The 25,647-nt window shown below is 43.3% G+C and overlaps 1 protein-coding gene across 1 annotated transcript in view; it reads left to right on the plus strand.

The window, feature by feature from the left end:
* The first annotated feature begins 9,165 nt into the window (after positions 1-9,165).
* ARHGEF9 (Cdc42 guanine nucleotide exchange factor 9) overlaps positions 9,166-25,647 on the plus strand; it is a 381,458-nt gene continuing 364,976 nt past the window's right edge. Inside the window, exon 1 of the mRNA XM_044268649.1 lies at positions 9,166-9,592. The gene's annotated coding sequence lies outside the window, so the exon portion shown is untranslated. The remainder of the gene's footprint in view (positions 9,593-25,647) is intronic.

Consider the following 25,647-nt stretch of genomic DNA (forward strand, 5'->3'; position numbering starts at 1 on the left):
TAATAATTCTGCACTCCCTGTAGATCTCCCCTCAGTTGTCTTTTTTCTAAAGTGAATAACCCCCATTTTGATAATCTTTCTGGGTACTGTAGTCCACCCATTACAGTTATTACTTTAGTTGCCCTCCTCTGAACCCTCTCCAGCTCTGCTATGTCTGCCTTGCTCACAGGAGCCCAGAACTGTTCACAGTACTCCATGTGTGGTCTGACTAATGATTTGTAAAGTGGTAGGACTATGTTCTAATTACGGGCATCTATGCCCCCTTTTGACGCAACCCATTATCTTATTGGCCTTGATGCAGCAAGACCTTGAGGAGTCTGAGTGGAGAATGGCAGTAGAAGCTGCTCTGGTAGTCCCATTCTATCACACCAGATGTTCTCATGCCGTTGCTCCCTAGGGCCATGCAGTGAAAGAAGGGGGTACCCTTTCTTCCCTTGGAGCACACACTGATTCTGGGTATCCTGCCTGATGGTAGCTGGGGTACCTTTGATGTTAGGTGTTTGGATGAGTCTGGAACCAGCCACCACCGAGAATCTGCAAGGGTTGAGCCAGGATCATTAACTCTTGGCCGTGCCATCCATACATGGCTATACTGGTTGCAATATGTGGCATAAAATACATTGCATAACATTTAATTAAAGAGCAAACCATTTGCAGATACCCACTGCTCTGGGTTACTGCATTGGCAGCAGTTGCCTTGTTGTAGCAGTCGTGGTTGGCTTAGTATGTCATTATGAATTGGAAAGAATTGAGAAACATGACCTTCTTCAGTTTTCTTCCCTTTCTTCAAATTCCTGGACAACCCCTTTAAAATAATTCATTAAAAAATTACCTGCAAGTCATTGTGATATCGTTCAACTATCAAAACAAGTGAGATGGCTGATTTTTCTAAATAAAGTCAAGGCCAACCAGGATATTTAAATACAGTGGTTGCCACAGTGGAAATGTATTACATGGCGCCTCAGACATAGCTCAGGTTACCCTACCACTTGGTTTTTCCTTTTGCTGCTATAATTTATCTAGGCTCCAGGAGGTACTTCAGGCAATGTCATAATGGCTGTGTGATCATGGTATATTTCCAGGAATTTGCTTTGCACAGCACCAGATCTTCAGAGAGTTGTGCGGTTATTTTGCAGTACTTACTTGATGTTATAGTGTCAGAAATCTAGTGTCTAGATATTTGCAGAAACCATGATGACGCTCATTAAAGCCATTTTAATTCAAATTGAAGAGCAGTACACTACCTAAAGGGGCTGTCCAGCCTTTTTAAGTGATGGCCTATTCTCTGTATAAACTTTTCTTAGCTTATCCTGATGCCCCACACGCCCGACAATCAGCTCTTCTGTGTAGCTCTGTCATCAGAAGTCGGCGCCAGAGCTACGTAGCACTATCAACATTGTACTGGACTGCACTCACAACTGCAGCGCTGTTGAAATTAATGGGAGAAGTGCTGCAGTTAGGTGTTTCAGGTCCAAATTCTAGCGATGGAGCTACATAGAACAGATGATTTTCGAGAATGTGGATGTCGGACCCTCACCAATCAGCTAGGATAAGTCATCGGCTAGGATAACCTCTTCCTAACTTCCATGATGGACACCCTAGAGCAGTGACTTTTCAATGTTGCCCAATACTCCCATACTCAAATCAATCACTTCATGCTAAGGCTAGGATAATACTTCATTCCACAACAAAAGCATAGCATGAAGGCACTGCAAGAAACCTCTAGACATGTGAGATGTACCCTCAGGGGTGGAGGTAGCAAAGGTTGAGAACCATTCCCTATTTTATATTGGTGACCATTCCTTGTTAACCTAGTTGCACACTGTGGCCAATACTGTAGTATACTGGTTGGTGTAATAATGTGCCCACAGTCTGGTGACATTAGACCTACAGTACTCACTGGAATCCCAATGGTTTACTGTAAACCCACTTCTCGATGTCCTCAATATTTCTGCTGACCAATAGCTTGCACCAAACCTTAATAACCGCGCAGTACATTGAGCCCAGACTAGTTCTGTCCTCATTCTCTAGTGTTTTTTTCGATATAGGATTACCGGTAGGTCTTTAACGTTTTGAACTATATTTTTTGCACAGTAAGCAGTTGATACAAAAAACTTTTACAACCTGAAATCATTTTTATTAGGAAAGGATCCACTTAAATTGCGAAATGCAGGTCACATTAAGTGTTTATATAATTATTATGAGAGGGAAACCTGTGAGTCAGGATATCATCCAGAGGAAAGTACTTGTTGTTGAGTTTTATAAGCTTCACCTTTTTCTGGCATGTTCAGCTGTGGAATCAGGGTGAGGTAAACTGTGGATAGGCCAGTTATTGCAAGATAGGTGTCCCAATGCCTGAGGTGCCCAAGCTATGTCATCAGATGACATGTGTAACAGAAATTAAAGTGACACACCTCGTTCTGTTGGAACCTTTCTCCAGTTCCCTCCTGTCAATTCTCCGTAGTGTGAAATGCTGAGTAATCTCTTCCACAAGAGGAGAGAAATGTGTGGGCTGGCTGGGTTATGTTAGAAAATAAAGCATGAATGTAGCCCTGTTAATACGAACGTCCTGGCTGCAATTCAGACTGATAAAATAAAATAGTGAACATAGCTGGCAAGGACACAACAATAATCTGTCCTTCCTTATAAGTGAACTATTTATATACCGGTATATATCTCTTATATAGGCACTGTGGGGGGGGGGGGGTGTTAAGGAGGGGGGCTGTGGAGCTCACTGTTATAGTGGATAGTATTGATATCTTTTACTACACACACAAACATTAAATGAAATAGATTAAATATACCCGGGTCCTTCAGCTAGTATATATATATATATATATATAAATTAGTTTCTGTATGTCTGAATGTCTGTCTGGACCGATCTTTACCAAATTTGGCACACAGGTACATCAGGTGTCCAGGAAGTACCGTTCCTGAGATATTCCTCAAAAATGACCTGCATTAGCCAATACGAGCCTGCAAGTCTTTCTCTTCATATCCCAACTGCCATACACATGGTCTCATGTCCCTTATCAGCCAATAGAAGCTTGAAGGCTCTTAGTCTCCACATACACACAGTTTTACTCCAAGTTTCCATAACAACCCAGCCATTTTTCTTCACTGCTGTAGGTCAGCTTTAGGCTAGGGCTACACGACGACATGTGTCGCATGACAATAAGTCTCACGACACATAGGGCACAACTACACTGCGACATTGATGTTGAATGCCAAATTTTATAATGATAGTCTATGGTGTTGCACTGCGACATGCAATATGCTGCGACTGTGACGCGACAGTCACAGAAAAAAAAGTGAAAAAAATCAAAATATTGAAAATTTTAATTACTCCTCTTTCCCAACTTTAGTTTGTCACCGGAACTCCAGAAAAGGCCTTTGCTCTGCGCGATTCAGCACAGGGCAAAGGAGAGCATCGGAGCATGAACTGCATGACAATGGCAGCACTGACTGGGTAGAGTCAGACTGTGCAGGTACACACCTCCAACTGATTACCACCCCTCTGTACCCTTACTGCAAGCTGCTAGCAATTCATTTATAACTTCTAGTAGAAATAATAAAGGAATGGCACAACATAGAGCCATAAGACTAGATGCTCCAGAATTGTTGTTACATGAGGAATGCATGAAGCAGGCATGTCAGGAATGGTGAAAGGTCCTCTTTAATTTTGAAATAGCTCTTTAAGCCTTGGAGGTGCTGACCTGCCCTGTGGCAAGTGTATTGTCGGAACTTGTGTTTAGCACGGCAGGGGGTGTGATCACGGACAGGTGCATTCACCTGTCCACAGCCAACGTGGACAAGCTCACGTTCATTAAAATGAAACAGGCATGGATCCCACAGGACTTGTCTGTACCTTGGGCAGAGTAGAGAAGTATACCGGCCACACTCATCCATTTTTATACTCTAGCGCAGTTTGTGCTTTCTGTTTGCCATTACCCAATGTTTTGGGGCCTTCACAAATAAAATAAAAAAAGAATAAAAAACCAAAAAAGTCGTGGTTGGCTTAGTATGTCACTATGAATTGGAAAGAATTGAGAAACATGACCTTCTTCAGTTTTCTTCCCTTTCTTCAAATTCCTGGACAACTCCTTTAAAATAATTCATTAAAAAATTACCTGCAAGTCATTGTGATATCGTTCTGTACCTTGGGCAGAGTAGAGAAGTATACCGGCCACACTCATCCATTGTTATACTCTAGCGCAGTTTGTGCTTTCTGTTTGCCATTACCCAATGTTTTGGGGCCTTCACAAATAAAATAAAAAAATAATAGAAAACCAAACATAAAAACAGTGTTGGCTACCTCCTCCTCATCCTTCACCTCTTCCACCTACACCGACATGTCCACCTCCTCGTCCACTCGGACCTCCACCTCCTTGACACGTCCACCGCCTTCTCAACCTCCTACTCTACTTGCAACTCCTCCTCCTGATTCAAGATTATTATTTTTTATTTTTATGTATTCTATTTTATTTTAAGTAATTTCCCTATCCACATTTGTTTCCAGGGCAATTGTCCTACTCGTACCCCAATTTTGCTTCTTTTTGCAGCCTCCTAACCCTTTCTATGACTATTTTACAGCCATTTTACAGCCTCAAAGTTTGGGTCACCATTGACTTCCATGTCATTCCGGGTCAAGTTCGGGTACCCGAACCAAACTTTGAGACAACTCGAACTCGTCAAACCCAAACATCCACAGGTTTGCCATCCCTACACAGCAGTTGATCAAGATGCACGTTTCCTGCATCTTGATATAATATATTAGACCTCCCTTTGATAATGAGGCACAGTTACTCTATCAGTAAAATAACATATTAACCATAAATGTGGCAGCAGTTGAACAAGATGCACACAGTGATATATTAGATTGCCCTTTAATACTGAGGCACAGTAAGTCTATCTGTAAGGTAACGTATTAACTATGAATGTCGCAGTAGTTGAACAAGATGCACGTGGCAAAATATTAGACCGCCCTTTAATACTTAGGCACAGTAGGTCTATCTGAAAAGTAACGGATTAACTATGAATGTTTTAGCAATTGATCAAGATTCACACTGCAATATATTAGATCGCTGTTTACTACTGAGGCACAGTAAGCCTATCAGTAAAATAACGGATTAACTATGAATGTCACAGCAGTTGAACAAGATGCACGCAGAGAGATAATAGACCGCCCTTTGAGGCACAATAGGTTTATCTGTAAAATAATGGATTAATCATGAATGTGGCAGCAGTTGAACAAGAAAAAGAGAAGGACAGCACTACCTGTTGAGATGTTTTCACTCAGTCCATTTAGTGGCCAGCGGTGTCGGATCTTGACCTTGGGTCCCCAAAGTACCAAATTAGAAGAAGAAAACCGCAGCACTCCAGCTTCTCAATATATTTCGGTGTTTATTCCTCACCCAAGATGCAGTGTTTCGACTCCAGTGATTCTTTGTCAAGCAAAGACTAATTTAGCAGTTGAACAAGATGCATGCAGCCATATATTAGACTGTGCTTTAATACTGAGGCACAGTAATTCTATCTGTAAAATAACAAATTTACTATGGATGTTTTAGCAGTTGAACAAGATGCACACAGCGAGATATTAGACCGCCCTTTAATAATGAGGCACAGTAAGTGTGCAGCGAATGGCCGCTGCTAGGGGTCCCTTTAAGAGGGAAAAAAATTACTTGTTTTTGTCGTGACGTCAGTTGCATTGAAGCAACAAGAGCACAGGGCCCCTTCTAGTGATATGGTAGATGGTGGTATCCAGATGTAGGAATGTCAGAGTGGTGTAGGGTGGCATAAAATGTCCCTTAATGTTGCGTACGTGTCACGGTGCTCCTACCTGGATGCACTAGACCCCAGGCGTCGTCGTACGAAGCAGAGCAAAGGGGGTAGTTGGTAGTTGCCCTCCACAACTTTCGGACCTCCGTTCACAGTGTAGGTGCGGGCCGCAGCTGTGGGACCCGCACATATCAGACAATGAGGACATATCCTAGTAATATGCCCTCATTGTCTGAAAACCACTTTGACTTTGAATTTTTAGTCCCCATCGACTCAAAAACTCTCCCTGCACTCTCCCTATTCAATATTCTTTTTAAAACAGTTTTCAGCAACACTGTTCCTTGTGCATGAGAGCTTGCCATATCTTTCTCTGCCATGGAGACTGCACGGGATGAGGTTTTTGTAGGGCTGTTACATCACAGGGTTTAACTAAAAGCGGATTAGCTGGCTGCATGGCATTATGGATGATCTCACTGTCACGGGCTTCTGACTTTCACTGTGTAACACATGCAGCTGCCATTTTAGAAGTGCAAGAAAATTTGGTATTGTGCTGAATCGAATTTTTTAAAGGGCCAATGCATGCATCCTCATTCACACCGGCCAGTGGCTGGTCACCTTTGGGTACTGAAGGCACCTTCCCCTATGGGAGGGTTCCTGAAAAATAAGTTGTCTAGCTTGTTAGTTTCCTGCAAAGGTGCCAAAATTTTGCTTTTATGCCCATGAACTGACCCTGCCTGACCTGACCTCTGCGTGACCTGTGTATTGACCCTGAGCTGCCTGCTCTGTCCACGGACTGTTTTTTGGACTGCACATACTCTGCCTGACCTGGGCTTGGCCTGTCTCTGACAACAGTGTTGCCTGACCCTAGGGATATGCACCATTGTCTATTGAGCCGCATGGGCCAGTAGTCAACCAAACAGAGACTACTCCAGGAGCCAGTGGCCTGTTGGTTCCCCTGAAGTGGTCCAGATCCCTGTATAAAGGGTAAGGGGTGAAAACCAGGCAAATGCCAGGATAACTCAACTAGGAATAACCCCAAGTCAAATATGCTTGGTTAACACAGTGGTTTTGCAGTCGTCGGGTGCACTTCTCGGGGTCCCTTAACCGCCTCTGGACCGCCTAACGCAGGATTGCGTTCTGGCGGCGGTCGATCTGTTCGAACTTCAGAAAACATGACAGGTGCTCAGAAAGTCAGAGCTGCTTCAAAATGCGGAAATTCACATTTGTGTACCATAGTTTGTAAACACTATAACTTTTACCCAAACCAATAAATATACACTTATTGCATTTTTTTTTTTTCAAAGACATATAGAACAATAAATTTAGAGAAAAATGTATATAGAAATTTAGTTTTATTTGAAACATTTTACAACCGAAAGTGAAAAATTTCATTTTTTGCAACAATTTCTGTAAATTTTGATTAATATAAAAAAAAGTAAAAATGTCAGCAGCAATGAAATACCACCAAATGAAAGCTCTATTAGTGAGAAGAAAAGGAGGTAAAATTCATTTGGGTGGTAAGTTGTATGACCGAGCAATAAACCGTGAAAGTAGTGTAGTGCAGAATTGTAAAAAGTGGTATGGTCATTAAGGGGGATTAAGCTAGGGGGGCTCAAGTGGTTAAAGTGCATATTTTGTCGTGACGCCAGTTGCAGTGATAGTAGTAGATGGTACCCAGGTGTAGGAATGCTAGAGTGGTGTAGGGTGGCCTAAATGTCCCTTTAAGTGTTGTGCACATGTCACGGTACTCCTACCTGGATAGGCTGGACCCCAGGTGTTGCCCTTCGAAAGCAGAAAAGGGGGGTTGTAGTAGTAGGGGATGAAGAAATAAATTGAGTCCAGACCTTGTATATAGTTGAACAGTAGCTTTACTTGAATAAACTTTTCTTTAAACGATTTACAGGCTTTATCTTCATTTCCAGCAGATTTTGGCATAAACGGTGGCAGGCAAACTCCTCTATGCTACGTCAGTTGCTCTCTGGCTCTGCTGTGCTAACAGGATAGCTGTATAACTTAGCTTTCTCTGGGTGCTGTACTTCACTTTCTGTAGTCTGGTCTGTCTCTAGCTTTGTCCAGGAAACTTTACTCCTGGTTGCTGAGGCTCTTGGCTGTGGCTTCCAGATAAAGCTGGACTGAAGGTGCTCTAGCTGTCCCAGGCATGGCTCGTCCAACAGGGATGGGCTCCTGCAGCCTTCCCCTAGTAGGGGGGTACTCTAGACTAACTCTCACTAGAACTAAACTCCTCCCTAGAGGGAGAACCAGGCATATTACACTTGAACATAACAGTTACATGGAAATATAAATACACATTGTACAGGACCTGGAAATTAATACATAGAATGACATTAGGTTAACCATAGGAGACAATAGCAAGATGCAAAGGTGGTAATGCAGCTCTGGGGCGTTACAGTTCCACATCCACTGCCGTAACACACAAGAACTTTTGAGACCCCCTAAACAGGGGCTTATATGCCATAGCATAGAGACAGACCACCATGCAGCTGCCAGAGAGCTCTTGCTCTGTTACTGGGTGGTGAGAACCTTTCCAGGACTCTAATCTACAGGGACCTGCATTGTAGCAATCTAGATAAGGGACTAGCCCAGGAGTCATAGAAGGGGTGTGACGGGGAGACAAACCCCAACCCCTTTGTCCTGGGTGGCAAATAATTGCAAAAAATTTGGGAGCCATTTAGATCTCTGCCATGGTCCTTCCATTTTCTATGTATGCAACTGCTTCTAAATCTTGGGGCCCTTTGCTTAATGTGCTCCTCACCTTGCCATATGGAGGAAGGTTTTTTAAGAAAATGGACTTAAGTTCCAGATTTTTCCTAAAGATGGAGTGTGCCAACCCTGACAAGAGGTGTAGCTCTTTCTGCTTTGTATGCAAAATACTATCATACATGTGTGGCAACCATGAAGACAGCAAGTTATGCAAATTTATCGAGCCACCTGCAACATTTTGATGAATGTAAAGTGATACAACATACGTCATTAATGATAAATCTACCCTATTTATGGAAAGGCATAATAAAATGCTTGTTTAGAAAGAGATCCCTATGTAGAGCTGTACAGTACATCCTGCAGAGAATGTAAAGTAAAAAAAAAGCTATTGAAAAGTCATCTTACTTAAAACAATGACCGACAGTAGCCGTGGTGTCACCAGCCTGAAATGTAGAAAAAACAAAGAACATGGGCTTATTCTTCTGAGAGGAAGTTTTGACTGTGCAGTTGGAGATTCCTGATTAGGGCCTGATGACATACTCAGTGCTGAGGGCTCTGCTATTGGTGAGGTGAGAGCAGGCTATGCTCAGTGTCTGATCTCAGAGCAGCAGCCCTGCCCTGAGCCTGGAAACAAGATACATTTCATGTCAGGCAGCTCTCAACTCCACACCCCTGGTCTGAACTCCCACTCCTGTTCCTCATCCCTGAGCCAGGAGCAGCTCCTGGCTGGAAACACGTGGATTTCTCTCCCTGGATTACACTGCCCTCATGTTGTTATTGATTCCTCCCTATTGACCTTTAATACTTAACCCCCTTCTCCTTAGATAGTTTGGACTTTTTGACATTTCTTTAAACTGAAGTCGCCTTCAGGATTGTTGTATGGATTGGAAGAAGAAAACTTTTGGTGGAAATTTTGGAATTGCCAGGATGATACAGTGGAGCTGATGGTATTTGCGGTGCTGGCCAAGCAGTGTTTATAGTGTACCCTGGTCTCAGACAAGCTGGAGCTGCCTGTCTGTGATTGACAGCAAACATGCAGACCCATCCCTGACAGTTTTTGGAGGAGCTGCTTCAGCTTGAAACTCGTGAGGTAATGTGTATTGTATGTACATGTGCAGATGACAGAGCTTGGGTAGAAGATGTGCCTGTGATGAGTCCTATTGTATCAGTAGGGAATGCTGGGCTAACCTGCTACTATATGAGCAGAAGGGCAATTTGAACACATTGCAAGCAATCTACCAAGTTTGGCACTTATATAATGCAGAATATACAGTAGTTTCAGGGCCAGTGTATTGTTTATAGATGTGGGGGGAGCATCAGTTAAGGTGACTATGGGCTAATCATGCTTCTGATCACACATTCCAGAGATGCAAACTGGAGCATTCATTTCATTTGTAGCTTTCATAGGTTGTCTGTGCACCACCAGATGTACATTAAGAAAGTGCCTTGTAGGAAGTAACTACAACAGTTCTATCCTTTTATTCATTAGCATTGTTTCTTATTTTGTAAGGGTATGGTCACACGGTCAGGTTTCCTGATGCTGTTTTTGGAATCCACCAGAAGTGAATTCAAATAAGAGAAGAATTTCTATCAGTCCTTTAGGCTTTCAATTTATGAAAGCCTAACTAACAAATATCTAACTAACACGTAAAGTGTCAAAGTTGTTGGTAGACGTTATAATAAATGTCAAAATCTATTCACAAATCATGTTACCAGTACCGAGTCCTTCTGAATACTTAGGCCATTCAGGGACACGAAAACATGTGGTCTTGTGTGTTGCCATTTGTTTCACGCTTTTGAACATCACTGGTGGACATTTTCATTTTTTCACTGAAACCTATTCATGGGATCAATGTTGTAAATATAAATGACAAATCACACTAAATGTGGTATGCAGGTAAGGAAAAACAAGCCGTAGCAAGTGTATAAATACTTCTATGGTAAATCATTGCTTACGGTAAGAACTTCATGAAATTTTAGGTGGAAAACAATTTCTAAATAAAAAGGGGAACACATCACAAGTAATAAAATGCATCATATTTTTTTTATTCTGGGCAGCAAATACTGTAAAAACAAGTGATAGGAACCTGCCCTGCTAATCTGGGTGTACCATTAGTCTGAGTAATAGGAAAAGAGTCACTGTGAATGAAAAATATTCACCAAAGTTAAGCTGACTAAAGCCACAGCATCCCTAGTCTTACATATCCTTTAAAATCCATGTACCACACCAGTGTCTGCACCCATAGCAGTCCCACACAGCAGACATGCAGATGTGTAAGCTCAAGAGGGATGGGCATGGATACCTTATTAACTTGTTGTAAATGGGAACTATGGAGAGGGACGCTATAGGCTTTATAAACATATTCTATTCTAAAACAACAAATAAACAGGGTATGGACAAAGTCATTAAGATTTATGGACCAAGTCAATCCAGTCGAAAGGACGACGCATTCTTCTATCTATAGAACGGATTCAGAAATCCAAGCAGTAAATGGTTACCCCACTTCCTGAGATCAGTCTAGTCTTAATATAGAGCCCACATCAAACAGTATGCTTAGACTGTTTGTGCAAAAATGGTTATTTTTTAACTTTCTTGAGGAAACATAATAAGGAAAACAGGAACCAAGACACATAAATCCAGTTACACTGGTGACCCTATCAACCTTTTTTGGACAATTAACGTCTAGATATAGCTAGCAGTTATGATATCCGACTGCACTTTTTGTAACAACATTGTAGAACCAAATTTTTTGACTGGTTAAGGATTAATAAAATATTTTGTTCTTTTTTTCTTGTTTGATCCACTTTGGTCTAATCTAAGAACATACATAAAAATGACTGCGATATCTTGTGTGTGTCGTTAGAGGGCTGAACTTCTTAACGCTACAACAATGAGTTCCTTCCAGTCTTGAACACAATGACCAAAATCATTAGGGGAGTTGTTATGGACGTCAACAAAGACATTTTAAGCAGTCCTCTCCCAACCTGCTTCCGTTTTCCAGAGTACGTGAGCATAGAAGACAATTATAACTGTTCTCAACTGCTGTGGATCCAGTTAAAGATATTGTGAGCAACCAAGTAGTTAATACTAAAGGCCTTTAAATAGGAAACCTAAACAATAGGTCATAAACATCTTTCCCCCCCAAAGTTTAAGGAGGAATGCCACCCAATAGTGTATGCTGTTATGTCTATAAAGTAGACATAAATTATGTAACATAATAGTAGTCATCTCACATTTTATGTAGTTTAGTTTCTATAAGCTATAGGATCCAGGAAACCACGGCTCTATGGAAACTGGGGTGGACTTGGTTGATCATATTTATTGAAAGCATGTGTTTGACACTGAATAAGACTAATTCAGATGAAGTGTAGATGTTATAGGTCAGAAGCATAGTCAATGTTAATGTTAATCTATGGTCACCTAGTTCCTTGGATGTTCTCTCAGAAGGTGGTGGAGAGAAAAGAGGGAGAAGATAACAGCATGACTGTTGTTCACCCATAACATAATACAACATATGGCCTAAAACATAACACAGTAGCTTAATAGAAATAATCCTTGTTAGTTGTAGTTCAAATACTGAGTTGGGTCTTTAGTACAAAAACGATTTCTGCAGAATATTTATGTGAAGTATTTTCCTAGCTGTATCCACAATCTGGTGTCCACAGATGTACTGGATGTTAAAAATCACCTTTTGAGGTTACATATCTCTATATCTTAGAATCATAAGCTCCGTTCTCAGCCACCATGACTCCAACTCTGACTAGTCTATTCACACAGCCTTTTTATTGTTGATCGGAAGTTAGGCTCTCTATTTATTCCTATAAGACTGACATTGAGGCTCTCATATAAATGAATGGAGGGTGCTTCTTTATTAGGGGAGTACATATAAGGGTCTGTATTGTAATGACTTCCATGCATGTTTTTGTTGTTTTCTTCCATTAAGTTGTTAACATTTCTATTAAAGGGGTTGTCCAGGTTCAGAGCTGAACCTGGACATACCTCCATTTTCACCCAGGCAGCCCCCCTGACATGAGCATCGGAGCAGTTCATGCTCCGATGCTCTCCTTTGCCCTGCGCTAAATCGCGCAGGGCAAAGGCATTTTTCTGAGTTCCGGTGACGTACCGGGGCTCTCTATGGGGCTGACAGGCAGCCCGGTGACGTCACCGGCACTGATGGGCGGGATTTGGCTCTGCCCTAGCCAGTAAAACGGCTAGGGCAGAGCTAAAGCCCGCCCCTCAGAGCCGGTGACGTCACCGAACACACTGCCGGGCGGAAGTTACCGCCCGGCAGTGTGTTATTGAAAACACAAGAGCCCGTGCCCTGCGCGATCTAGCGCAGGGCACTGGAGCGCATCGGAGCATGAGATGCTCCGATGCGAGGCTCAGGAGGGCTGCCGGGGTGAAAATAAGGGTATGTCCGGGTTCAGCTCTGAACCCGGACAACCCCTTTAATTTGTTTCTTCGTTTTATGTCTTTTTGAGAAAGCTACATTACAACTGATGTGGCTACCATTAAGTCTCAATTAAAAGTCGTTACCCAGCATTGTTGGACCTATAGATAGAAAGAGCTGCCTATGTTTGCATACAAGAACTAGAGCTAGATCACTGTATAACTATTCACAAGATGATTAGCAACACCCGAGGAAGCGTTGTCGTTCCTAGTATCAGTTATATAGTAGGTTATTGCTCCAAAATGCAGTTCTTTTTTTTAACATTTGAAGCTGTGCTAAGGAGGAAATATCATCAGATTTGGTGTAGCCCATAAACCTTAAAAGGTTTTCGAGGACTTGAATACTGATGAACTATCTTCTGGATAGGTCATCAGTATCTGATTGGTGGGGGTCTGACACCTGGGACTCCTGAGCTCACCAAGCACACTGCTGCATATTGTATAGCAGCTGCAACTGGTATTGTGCTCAGCCCCATTCACTTCTATAGGGGTGAGCAGCGCCTAGGCCACGTGACCGATGAATGTTTTGTCACTTGGCCTAGGTAAAGCTAATAGAAGGCAGTAGTAACTACTGAGAGCGCTGCAGCCTTCTCAAACAGCTGATTGGTGGGGGGCCTGGGTGCCGGACCCCCACTGATCAGATAATGATGACCTATCCAGACTCCAGAGAGTAGGTCATCAGTATTTATTTAAGTCTTGGAAAACCCCTTTAATGTTACAGTCTCATTCAGTTGAATAGGAGTACAGAGCTTGGAGATTGTGTGATCTCTGAGCTAAAGCCAAAGGGGTTTAACACTTGAAAGAGCACACTAGGCCCTTCATTCTTAGTATCAGAGGAATGCCAGCTTATAGAGATCCATTGGTGACTTCTTCTGTCATGGGTAATAAAACATGAAGCTTCACAAATTGTTTGCGTGTTTTTGAGAAAGCTAAATGATAACCCATGTGGGCTGTTACCCAGCATCACTAGGCTGGTAGATACAAAAACTGCCTATGTTTCCATACAACAACTAGAGATGATTACTGTGTAACTATGCAAAAAATGAGTTGTGGCCCCTGAGGGAGCTTTGTAATTGCTAGCGCCAATTATGTATTAGGGTATTGCTGAAAATTCAGTTCCCTTTTGTAACATTTGAAGCAGTGTCAATGAGGAAATGTCATCAGTGGGCTCCTGTGATTTAGTGGAGTCCATGAACTTTAATGTTACATTCTCATTGAGTTGAACAGGAGGACAGAACACAGAGCTTGGAGATTGTGTGATCTCTGAGCTAAAGCAAAAGGGTTTAACACTTGGAAGAGCACACTAGGCCCTTCATTCTTAGCATCAGAGGGATACCAGCTTATGGACATCCACCAGAGACTTCTTTTGTCATATCCTAATAACATAAAACGTGAGGCTTCATAGATTGTAGAATTGTACCCTTTTCCATGAAGAACTATTTAATGACCAGCAGCTTAAAAGTGCTCATGTAAATTGCTTAGTGATGTTGTTCAGATCTGCTTCTGGTCATGATTCCAGTTCCCCAGCCAGTCTAATCGTGCACTATAGGCATTATCACACTGTACCATCAGATGATCTCAGTTTCCCTGTACAATAGGTGACATCAGAGCATTGAAATTCAAGGACTAACTTCAGACTTGGTAAACAAATTTACACAAACTTACTGAGTGAATATAGAACAATCCAAGCTGGCACAACATGTGCATGAGATATAATGAATTCTCCAATAAACCCATACATTGTTATAGTGTACGGTGTTATTTTACTGAGCCAAACAAACATTAATGTAGCTGTAGAAGTCTCCAGAAAGGTACATATCCAAAGATGAGTTTCCCACGACTTTGTTTGCTTTGTACATGTAAAGATAACATGCTATGTATAAACATGAGCCTGGAAAATGTCTGAAAAGACACGTTGTTGCCATACTACCCAACAGAACATTTCATAGTCACTCCTAAGGTTGTTCATACACATTAGGCCTCATGCACATGACAATATGGTGCAATTGCAAACGGATCCGTCCCCCATTGACTTTCAATGTAAAGTCAGGAGTCCCTATTGGAGTTTTCTCCAATCCGATGGTATATTTTAACTTGAAGCATCCCCATCACCATGGGAACGCCTCTATGTTAGAATATACCATCGGATTTGAGTTACATTGTGAAAACTCAGATCAGACAGTATATTCTAACACAGAGGCGTTCCCATGGTGATGGGGACGCTTCAAGTTAGAATATACTAAGAACTGTGGACATGACTGCCCCCTGCTGCCTGGCAGCATCCGATCTCTTACAGGGGGCTGTGATCTGCAGAATTAACCCCTCAGGTGCCGCATCTGAGGGGTTAATTGTGCATATCATAGCCCCCTGTAAGAGATCAGGTGCTGCCAGGCAGCAGGGGGCAGACCCCCTCCCTCCCCAGTTTTAAATTCATTGGTGGCCAGTGTGGGCCCCCTTCCCTCCGTCCCCTGTATTAAATTCATTGGTGACCAGTGCGGCCCCCCCTCCCTCCCTCCCCTGTATTAAATTCATTGGTGGCCAGTGTGGACCCCCCGGCCCCCCCTCCCCTGTATTAAATTCATTGGTGGCCAGTGCGGCCCCCCTCCCCCCCTAATTAAAATACCTCCCCCATCATTGGTGGCAGCGGAGAGTTCTGATCGGAGTCCCAGTTTAATCGCTGGGGCTTCGATCGGTAACCATGGCCACCAGGACGCTACTGCAGTTCTGGATGCCATGGTTACTTAGCAATTTTAGAAGCATTATACTTACCTGCGCTGTCTGTGACCGGCCGGGCACTCCTCTTACTGGTAAGTGAAAGGTCTGTGCGGCGCATTGCTTATAGCACATACCTCACTTACCAGTAGGAGGAGAGCCCGGCCGGTCACAGACAGCGCAGGTAAGTATAATGCTTCTAAAATTGCTAAGTAACCATGGCAGCCAAGACTGCAGTAGCGTCCTGGTTGCCATGGTTACCGATAGGAGCCCCAGCGATTAAACTGGGACTCCGATCGAGACTCTCCGCTGCCACCAATGATCGGGGGGGGGGGGGATTTTAATTAGGGGGGGCCGCACTGGCCACGAATGAATTTAATACAGGGGAGGGAGGGAGGGGGGCCGCACTGGCCACCAATAAATTTAATACAGGGGAGGGAGGGAGGGGGGCCGCACTGGCCACCAATGAATTTAAAACTGGGGAGGGAGGGGGGGCTCTGCCCCCTGCTGCCTGGCAGCACCTGTGAAAACTCAGCTCTGAAAAAGCTGTATGCAGACGGATCTGCGGATCCGTCTGTGCTAAAGTAGCCTACGGACACGGATCACGGACGCAGATGGCAATCTTGTGTGCCTCCGTGTTTTTTCACGGACCCATTGACTTGAATGGGTCCGTGAACCGTTGTCCGTCAAAAAAATTGGACAGGTCCTATTTTTTTGACGGACAGGAAACACGGATCACGGACACAAATGACAAACGGTGCATTTTCCGAGTTTTCAACTGACCTATTGAAAGTCAATGGGTCCGCAGAAAATCACGGAAAGCGGAACAACGAACACGGATGCGCACGGCTCCGTCCAGCATAAATGGGGACAGGAGAAAACCACTTCCAGAGCATTTTCTTTGGAACAAAATAGATAGGGAAGTTGAAAGTTGATCAGAGAAGTCAAGTTCCCCCCCCCCCCCCCCCCATACACTAGACATCACTTTAGTGTCACTGAATTCAATGGATTTGGCTGACATTTATTTAATGTGTACTGGCCATATACATTAGATGAATGCTCGCTGAACCCGCCGATTTCTGCAGGACCATCCGACCATCTTTGTGTATGAGGGTCTCCAAACACTTCCATGATGGTGAATGTTGGAGGAGATATGGATTGGGCAGTTGGATTTCACCTGCCCAATCATTTTTTTGTTCTCAATAACATAAGTTTCTGCCAGAGGAGTCTTACAGCAGCTTCCTCCCCTTTCTCTGTTCAGAATACATGCACTTACATGTGTATGGAAGGATGAGGAGAGGTGAACAAGTTTTCAGCAGACTACCATCTAATGTGTATAGCTGGCTTAAAGGGGTTGTTCGGGTTCAAAGCTAAACCTCGACATATCCTCTTTTTCACCCAGGCAGCCCCTCTGAGATGAGCATCAAAGCATTTCATGCTCCAATGCTCTCACTTGCCCTGTGCTGTATCACGCATGGCAAGGGCTTTTATGTTTACATTTTTACACTGCTAGGCGGAGGCTTTCACCTAGCAGTGTTCCCGGTGACATCACCGGTTCTAATGGGCGGACTTTAGCACTGTCCAAACCCACCCATTAGTGCTGATGATGTCACCAGGAACACTGCTAGGTGGAGGCCTTCACCTAGAAGAGACCCAATGCGTCACTGGATCAAGGGAGAGCATCAGAACATGAAATGCTCCGATGCTCATCTCACAGGGGCTGCCTGGGTTAAGAAAGGGATATGGGACAACCCCTTTAAGTTTGAAATCAGATGATGACCTTCTATCAAGAACTCTATGTAAAGCCTCTGATCTGCAGGGAACCTAGCTGGAGATCACCTCTGGTGGAATACTGACATATTGTATTTTTGTGGGTACCTTGTTAGTGCTTCAATCTCCTGTTCTATGAAATTCTGTCTTTTGTGTATTCCCATCTGTGATAGGGGATATACATTGGAAACATTGGTGCCACATAAGCTTGGGAATAGATATACTGTACATACTGTTTTGAGCCTTCCTAGAAAGCATTAATGAATATTTTCTATGGGAAAATGAATTATAAATTATCATTTTCAACCATGTTAACTGTTTTCTGTCTGTCTTGTTCTGCATGTTGGTGCCTACAATTATATAGCCGGGAGCTGAGCTAATGTTTACCAGTGACATTCCTGTGCTTATGCTTGAGTTGTCCAATGTATGTACTGTACTCAATATTGCATATTCTTTTAGTGAGCACTGTGCTATTTGCTTTCTTACCTTACTATGTGTTTTTCTACTGATCAGCAGTCTTTATCCTCAGGGCTGATTCTAGATTTTCTGCTGCCTGAGGTTAAGATTGAAATGACGTTCCTCCCGTTCATCCTATGCAAATTTTCAGTCCAAACCCTCCCCTAGTCCTACTGTTAAATAAATATTTGGATAGATATTATATACAGCACTTTCAAACATACAGGCAGTTACATCCTCCTATCATGTAGGTATTCTCTTTCCTCATATTCTCCATTCAGACTAGACTACGATGATTATTGATTTCAATCATTTTGCCCCAAACACTGTACCTGCTGTGCTCCCCAATGCCCCCAAATACTATACTGCAGAAATGATAGAATCAGATGCTAGTATTTATAATTCCCTGCTGTAGTAAACTCAGTATTTATAATGGCCCCCTCTGTAGTTCCCCAGTATTTATAATGTCCCCCTCTCTATTGACCCCAGTATTTATAATGGCCCCCTCTGTGGTTCCCCAGTATTTATCATTTCCCTCTCTGGAATGCCCCAAGTATTTAGCATTACCTCTCTCTTTAGTGCCGCCAGTATTTAGCATGGCCCCCTCTATAGTGCCCCCAGTATTTAGCATGGCCCCCTCTATAGCATCCCCAGTATTTAGCATGGCCAACACCCTCTGTAGTGCACTGAGTTTTTAGCATTAGCCCCTTGTAGTGTCCCCAGTAGTAAGCATTCCTTCCCTTGTAGTGACCCCAGTATTTAGCATTTCCCCGTAGTGCCCAAAGTATTTAACTGTAGTTCCCCCAGTATTTAGCATTCCCCCTGTCCTTTCCCAGTAGTGTCCCCAGTATTTAACATACAGAAGTGCCAGTATAAATGTGAGCCACAGTCACATACTTACTGTCTATCCCCATGCAAGTGTATGGATATTAAAGTGCCAGTCACAGAAGTACTCATACAAATGTGCCAACTACTGTACACATATGTCGTCTAAAAGTGCCCATACAATAAGCCGGCGAAGGAAGCGTCCATATATTAATGCCAGCATAATATAAGGCTTCTTCTGTTGTATTTTTTATTTCAGTTTCATTGCAGTGTTATTCTTTTAATTGTGTTATATTTTATATTATTATAGTCTGTTTTCTACTGTTAACATCACATATAAATGTTTCATGTGCCTCCACCCAGTTACTCTCGGTTCACTTGGACTGTCCCATGCACCACTGGAGTCTAAGCTTGGCAGGCAGCCAGTCAGAGGCATGGTTACAGATGATGGAAAACCTGTGTGGTTGCCAACTTCTACCTAAAAAAGTGTCGATTTTAATATTCAGGATGCAGGTTTTACGTTCTAATGGTGAGAGAATATGTTTTTTAGGACAAATCAGAACAAGGGCTCACGAAGCCTCCGCAGCTTTGTAGTAAGGATCAAGAGATTATAGTCATTGACATGCATATCTCCATACGCATATCTCACAACTTTTGAAAAGCACAAATTCTGAATTATATCAGTGGCAAATTTTTTTACACTAATCTATGCCTCTAAGTCTTCCGAATCTATACACTACCAACCCTGCCAAGTCCTTTTTCTGCTCCCACACAGTAATTAATGACCAACACAAAGGGAGAATACCCCTTTAGTGAATGTCCCCTTAGTGCCCCTGACATAGTGTGATACCCCGTTAGTGGTCCCTGTGCAGTATGATTCCCCCACAGAATATACTGCCCCTTAAGTTCTGCCTCACAGTAGGAAGTTTCCATAAGTGCCCCCGACACAATGTGTTGCCCTCTTAAGTGCACTCCAAATAGTATGATGGCCCCATAAAGAGTGACAGTGTGAGGCCCCCCATAATTGCCCCCCACACATTATGAGGCCCCCATAAATTCTCCCATACAGTATTAGGCCCCATAAGTGTCAATATTTTGTTTCTTTGGGTCTCTGGCAAAGATATTCAAATTACCTTTCCTGACAAAAAGTAGAAGAAAGCTGAGTCTTTCTCATGCCAGCAGATGTTAGACATACTAATTTACAGTACACCTCATGCATACTAGGCAGGCTACATAATAGAAATAGTACCCACCCAGAGACTCCTCAAGGCCTCTCAGGTAAAAAAAAAAAAGCACCTCTGTCTGCTCAAGGACATTTACCTGGAGCAAGCTATGTGTAGATAGCTTAACCTGATTTCACTGTATCACACTTGGCAGCAGAGGAATAGTGGAGCTGACATATCCGTGCTTCACCATTGCGTTCAAATCCTGAGGGGGAACATACAGTTAATGTTGGGACATGCAGCAGCTGTCCTAGGACTGTGGGACAAAGGCCAAAATTCATGACTGTCCTGCTGGATCTGGGATGAATGGGAGGCATGTGACCATCTGACACTCTGTTATACTCTAATAATGCAGCTTCTTGTGGAAAATGACACTCATTTTTTTTGCCAGTTCCACACAGAATAAGACATACTAAAACATTTGTATGCATAATGTGAAGCTCACCCTGATAACTTTAACATTTTTGCAATACAGAATACTTTGCAAAGTGAAAAAGCAATCCCCACCACCCCCTACAGAGCACTCAAAATCATTGTGATATTCCTGTTATAGAATATCTACATGATGCCTTGTACTGGATTTGTAGGCAGGGATTTTCATACTGGTTTCCAGCACGAATCATAATTGTGTCAGGACCTTACAGAACCGCTGATCTATGGTGTGTTAGGAGAGACTTATAAGGTCTGGAAATGTTCTCTACAAAGTCAGCTACTCTGTATTAAATGGTTTGAAGATGGTGTATTAGTGGCTGCAGTAAGGGCAGTTTTCATCTTGCAGATCAGACTTTTTTATAACTTGTATGTTATATATTGTATGTAATGTCATTAAAGAGGTTAACCGGGATCAGGGTCAGACCAGGATTCCTTGTGCCCACCAGAGGGAATTATTCTTGGGTCCCAAACCCCATATCAATAACGTCTAATAGATTTTGATTCAAAGAAAAACTTGGCAAGTTATTAACGCTCTCATGATCTTTGGAGACCACTATGGTATCAGAACCTGGACCACCAGAGAATTCAAGTGAATGCACCTGAGCTCCAATACCAAGCACAGCTGATATCTAATGGACAGCTCTGTTCTTGGTAAGCTGTGAGGAGGCAGTAGTACCCACTGATCTGGTGAGTGCCATGGTCTCTTGAAACAGCTGAATGGAGTTGGTGGGAGCCAGAACCCAACCAATCAAATATTGATGGCCTATCCTGTAGATAGGCCATCAAATGAAAAAATCTGGATAACCTCTTTAATTGATTTCTGTGTATTGTAGCTATCTCAGATATTGTTGATTACAATATTATATCTGCCAGTCTGTGTAGGGTTGGCACTATCTTGTAAACTTTATATATTGCTAGTAGGAGGAATAAACCCTTTTTAAGATTCTAAGATTTAAAAATTTCTCTGGCTAGGCCATCATTATTTGATCTGTGGGGGCCCGCCACCCCACACCTGAGCAGATCAGCTGTTTCAAAGTAGCTCTGGGGTCGGAACTGGGAAACTCCACAGCTCCATCCATTGTGTAGCGGAGTGAGCTGATATCCACAGAGCTGCTTCCATTGAGCTGAACCACGGAGCTGTGTAGTTCCAGCACCAACTTCCAGCATTGGAGCTACCTTAGCAATTGCAGAACATCTGATCAGTGGTGGTGCGAACTATCCAACCCCCACAGATCTGATATTGATGGCCTATCCTGAGGATTGGCCATCAGTATTAAAATCCTGGACTACCCCTTTAAGATGTTGAAGCTTTGGTGTATGAACAACAAACCTTGATGTTGGCTGTGATTTCCATTGTAATTGATGGGTGTTTCTGTACACCTTGTAGTCATTTATGTTTCCTTAATCGGGGTAGAAAATTATTATCTGCTAGCAATAATTGAGGTGTTGGAGCCTCTATGTACTTTCCTATGATTAGCTATTGTTCACTTAGCAACCATTATGTTATTCATACTTTCTGTACAAGCTTTACATACCTGCTTGGGTTTTTAAACTACTATATTCCAGCAATTGGGACTAGGGAAATAGCCATCAAGCACTGTGCTCCTGAATTCTGAAAAAAAAAAAGAAAACAACACAAAATAGGAATCTATTACTTAGAGTAGGTTCACACAGAGGATTATGTCCACGACAAAATCCTTAGGCTACTTTCACACTAGCGTTCGATCGGATCCGTTCTGAACGGATCCGATCATAATATTGCAGAAGGAGGCTCCGTTCAGAACGGATCCGTCTGCATTATTTTAGCATATAAAAGCTAAGTGTGAAAATAGCCTCGTACGGATCCGTCCAGACTTTCAATGTAAAGTCAATGGGGGACGGATCCGCCTGAAGATTGAGCCATATTGTGGCATCTTCAAACGGATCCGTCCCCATTGACTTACATTGTAAGTCTGGACGGATCCGCACGGATCCGCACGCCTCCGCACGGCCAGGCGGACACCCGAACGCTGCAAGCAGCGTTCAGCTGTCCGCCTGTCCGTGCGGAGGCGAGCGGAGCGGAGGCTGAACGCCGCCAGACTGATGCAGTCTGAGCGGATCCGCTCCATTCAGACTGCATCAGGGCTGGACGGCGCTCACGAGCGGACCGACGAACGCTAGTGTGAAAGTAGCCTTAGGTATCCGATGTCAGTAACCGCTGTGATGTGCTGTGGTTTTTGCCGTGGGTTTTCATGCAGACCTGCTCTAGGTTTAGCTCCATTGAATTAAGCTAAACCATGAATAGGCTCCTGTTGCAGTTTTGTTAGAAGTAAAACCAGCCAAGAATGGGCAAAATCCCTTGGCCACATGATCTGCAATAAGGCAATAGAAAGCAATGGGAGATGGTTTTAGCATAGATTTGACCCAGTTTCTGGCACCAAATCCATGACTAAACCCGCACCCCAAATCCTCAGTCTGAACCTACATTAACCCCTTAAGACCAGGCCTATTTTCTTCCTTTTTGATTTTTCGTCCCCACGTTCCAATAGCCATAACTTTTTTTTTTTCCGTTTACATATCTATATTAGCTCTTAATTTTTGGGCGATATCTAATGTTTATTTTTTATTGTTTACATATTTTTATATGTAAAATTAGGAAAGGGGGTGATTTAAACTTTTAATATTTTTCCTTAAGGGGCTAGAATCTGCGATCTTTTGATCTCTTGTCCCATTCACCCTAATAAAGATCTATTATGGTGAATGGAATTTTGACATGCTCCCTGCTGAGCTATGCCTCATGTACAGCTTAGCAGGGAGGTTACTATGACAGCCCTGGGAAGCCTCAGCAGGCCCCAGGCTGTCATAGTAACCAATCAGAGCCCCGTGATTTCACTGCAGGGGCTCTGATTGGAGGGCACAGGGAGCCACATCACTCTACCCTACTTCACAGATGCCGTGACCGCTGCATGCGGCATCTGAGAGGATAAAAAACGAGGTTCAGCATGATCACCCTTCCCAGTTGTTGCGGTCGGGTACCGGTTGTATTATACAGCCAGCACTCACCGCGTATGGACCAGGCTCACAGTAACAGCCTGCTTCATACAATTGCAGTGCATAATGCTGTACATGTACTGCATTATGTATTAAGGGGTTAAGGCTAATATTCCACAAGGAAGTTTTCTGTTGAATCAGGTCTGAATCCTGGCCTATTCATTTCAGTGGGTCTGTGTACATGAGCGTCATATTTCATGCATTATCACTGCCTTCAGCAATAATCGCTGAATGTTCTATATTCTGAAGTTTTCACGCAGCTCTGCCTCCATGGGACTTTCATGAAAAACAGAAGGTATCCGGATACAATGCGTTTTTCACTGATGGTTGCTGCAGACAAAACTAATTCAAGTTGTGTTAAAAACCAAAAAAAATAGTTTTTCCCTGGACAGATCCTGACACAATCCGTATTGCTCTTGTGAAAGAGGCCTTACAAGGTCAGAGTCTTGGACTGAAATGTCACATATATTTTGATTCCCTTGATAGAAAAAGCATCATTGGAACGCAGGGGGCGTGCGGAATTCTCCTTTATCTTGTATCATTGTGAGTGTAAATTACCAATGCTACAATTAACCCTTTCATTACCCTAGATTACCAGTGAAGCTGTCATTACCTCACTACTATAGACCAGCACAGATGCTGGCATTAACCATGTCACGACCTTAAAAAACCCAGATAGCTGGCACTAACCTCTTCACTACCTTAGACACCAGTGATTTTGGCATAAAACACTTTATTACGTTAAATGAGTATTTCCACCTCAGCCATTCTTTGCTTCGATTGAAATGCCCATGGCATGCAGGGGCCATACATTGAGTCACGGAAACAGTCAGGACGGCTTAGCGTGAAAGGACGCTACACAAACAGTGCAGTAAAATGAGCTATATTGTTTTCATAAAGCACAAGTTATGGAAACAACGTAGATCGCTGCACTATGCTGCTTCAGTAACTCAGAATCACATCTATGATAGTCACTGAAACTGCATAGCATGGCCTGCTCCCCTGTTCTCATAACTGCTTACGAGGGTGTGAGGAATATGGATTAATATTTACTGTCAGCCATGTCCCCACACCCGCTATTTGCTGAAAGATAGCAGAGGTAGTGAACTCCACAGGAGGGCCCTGCTTCAAAGCCCCAGCCATATGTCAGGGAACTTCTTGCAGGCCACCTTTGTTTACAATTTCACATCCCATTCAGACAGCATGGATCCTGCAGGAAAACCTCCCTGCAGGGGGTCTAAGGCATTCCCCAGTTCAATCAAATCTAGTGGACAGCATGGAACTGGCGATTTATAAGGAATTAGATATCGCCCGGCCATCACAGGCGCAAACCGGATACATATTTGTGTCCCGGTGGCCATGATGAACATGCCCATGGTCTCAGTTTGGTGGTGGGATGCCAGGGAAGGGAGATATACATATCTTCCCACAGAAACCAAATAACGGTACCATGTTTGGACTCTACTTTTAGCTGGACCCAGGTGGATCTGTTGGCCCCAGAACCATCTCCCTGTGACCTTCTGGCCTGGAGCTATAAACCCTAAAATGTTTTGTGGGTCATTTGCTGTCAGCCCAGCAGAGGCCGGGAGGGGAAGGACTGGCTACAGGTTAAAAGACTTGTGCCAGCAAGCAGGCATGTCTTTTCTCTGAAGGAGGGTCACATCGTGCCATGTGTTTATAGGGACCTGCAACAAGCTGACATCACTGCCCTCCATGTGAATACAGCAAAGGACTAATAAGAACGCAAAGGAACATTCATCTACCCGGTAACTGACTTGTGCTCTGTGTAATCCTGTGTGTACCATATTACCTGTATTTGTAACCTCAGACCACTGTATATGTCCTGTGTGTATAGTGTTATATCTAGTGTGCCCTTAAGGCGATTAAATATATAATTTAATCTTGTGCTGTCTTGCATCTCGATCACGTCTGGGTTTTGGCCTAGTTATAAGCTACAGCAGGTTGGTTTCTCAGCCTATATAATCCCGTTAGCGGACTGGGCTTATATCAAATGAGAAGCTGGTGGCAGATTACCCGGGCTGAGAAAGCGCTGTTTCACCGCGGCAGTGAAAGGCTCTCTCAGCTTGTTGCCTCTCTGTGCCCGCGTGGACAGGAGGTGTCTGTGTAAACTGTACCAAGCTGACCTTACATGCTCCTCCAGGAGGGCGTAACGTCACGGTGACCAGGGACCATACCACGTGTTGTGAGCTCGACGTAGTTGACGTCAAGCAGGCGCGAGGGGTGATA

The sequence above is a fragment of the Bufo gargarizans genome, chromosome 9 (assembly GCF_014858855.1).
Source record: "Bufo gargarizans isolate SCDJY-AF-19 chromosome 9, ASM1485885v1, whole genome shotgun sequence".
NCBI classification, from domain to species: domain Eukaryota; kingdom Metazoa; phylum Chordata; class Amphibia; order Anura; family Bufonidae; genus Bufo; species Bufo gargarizans.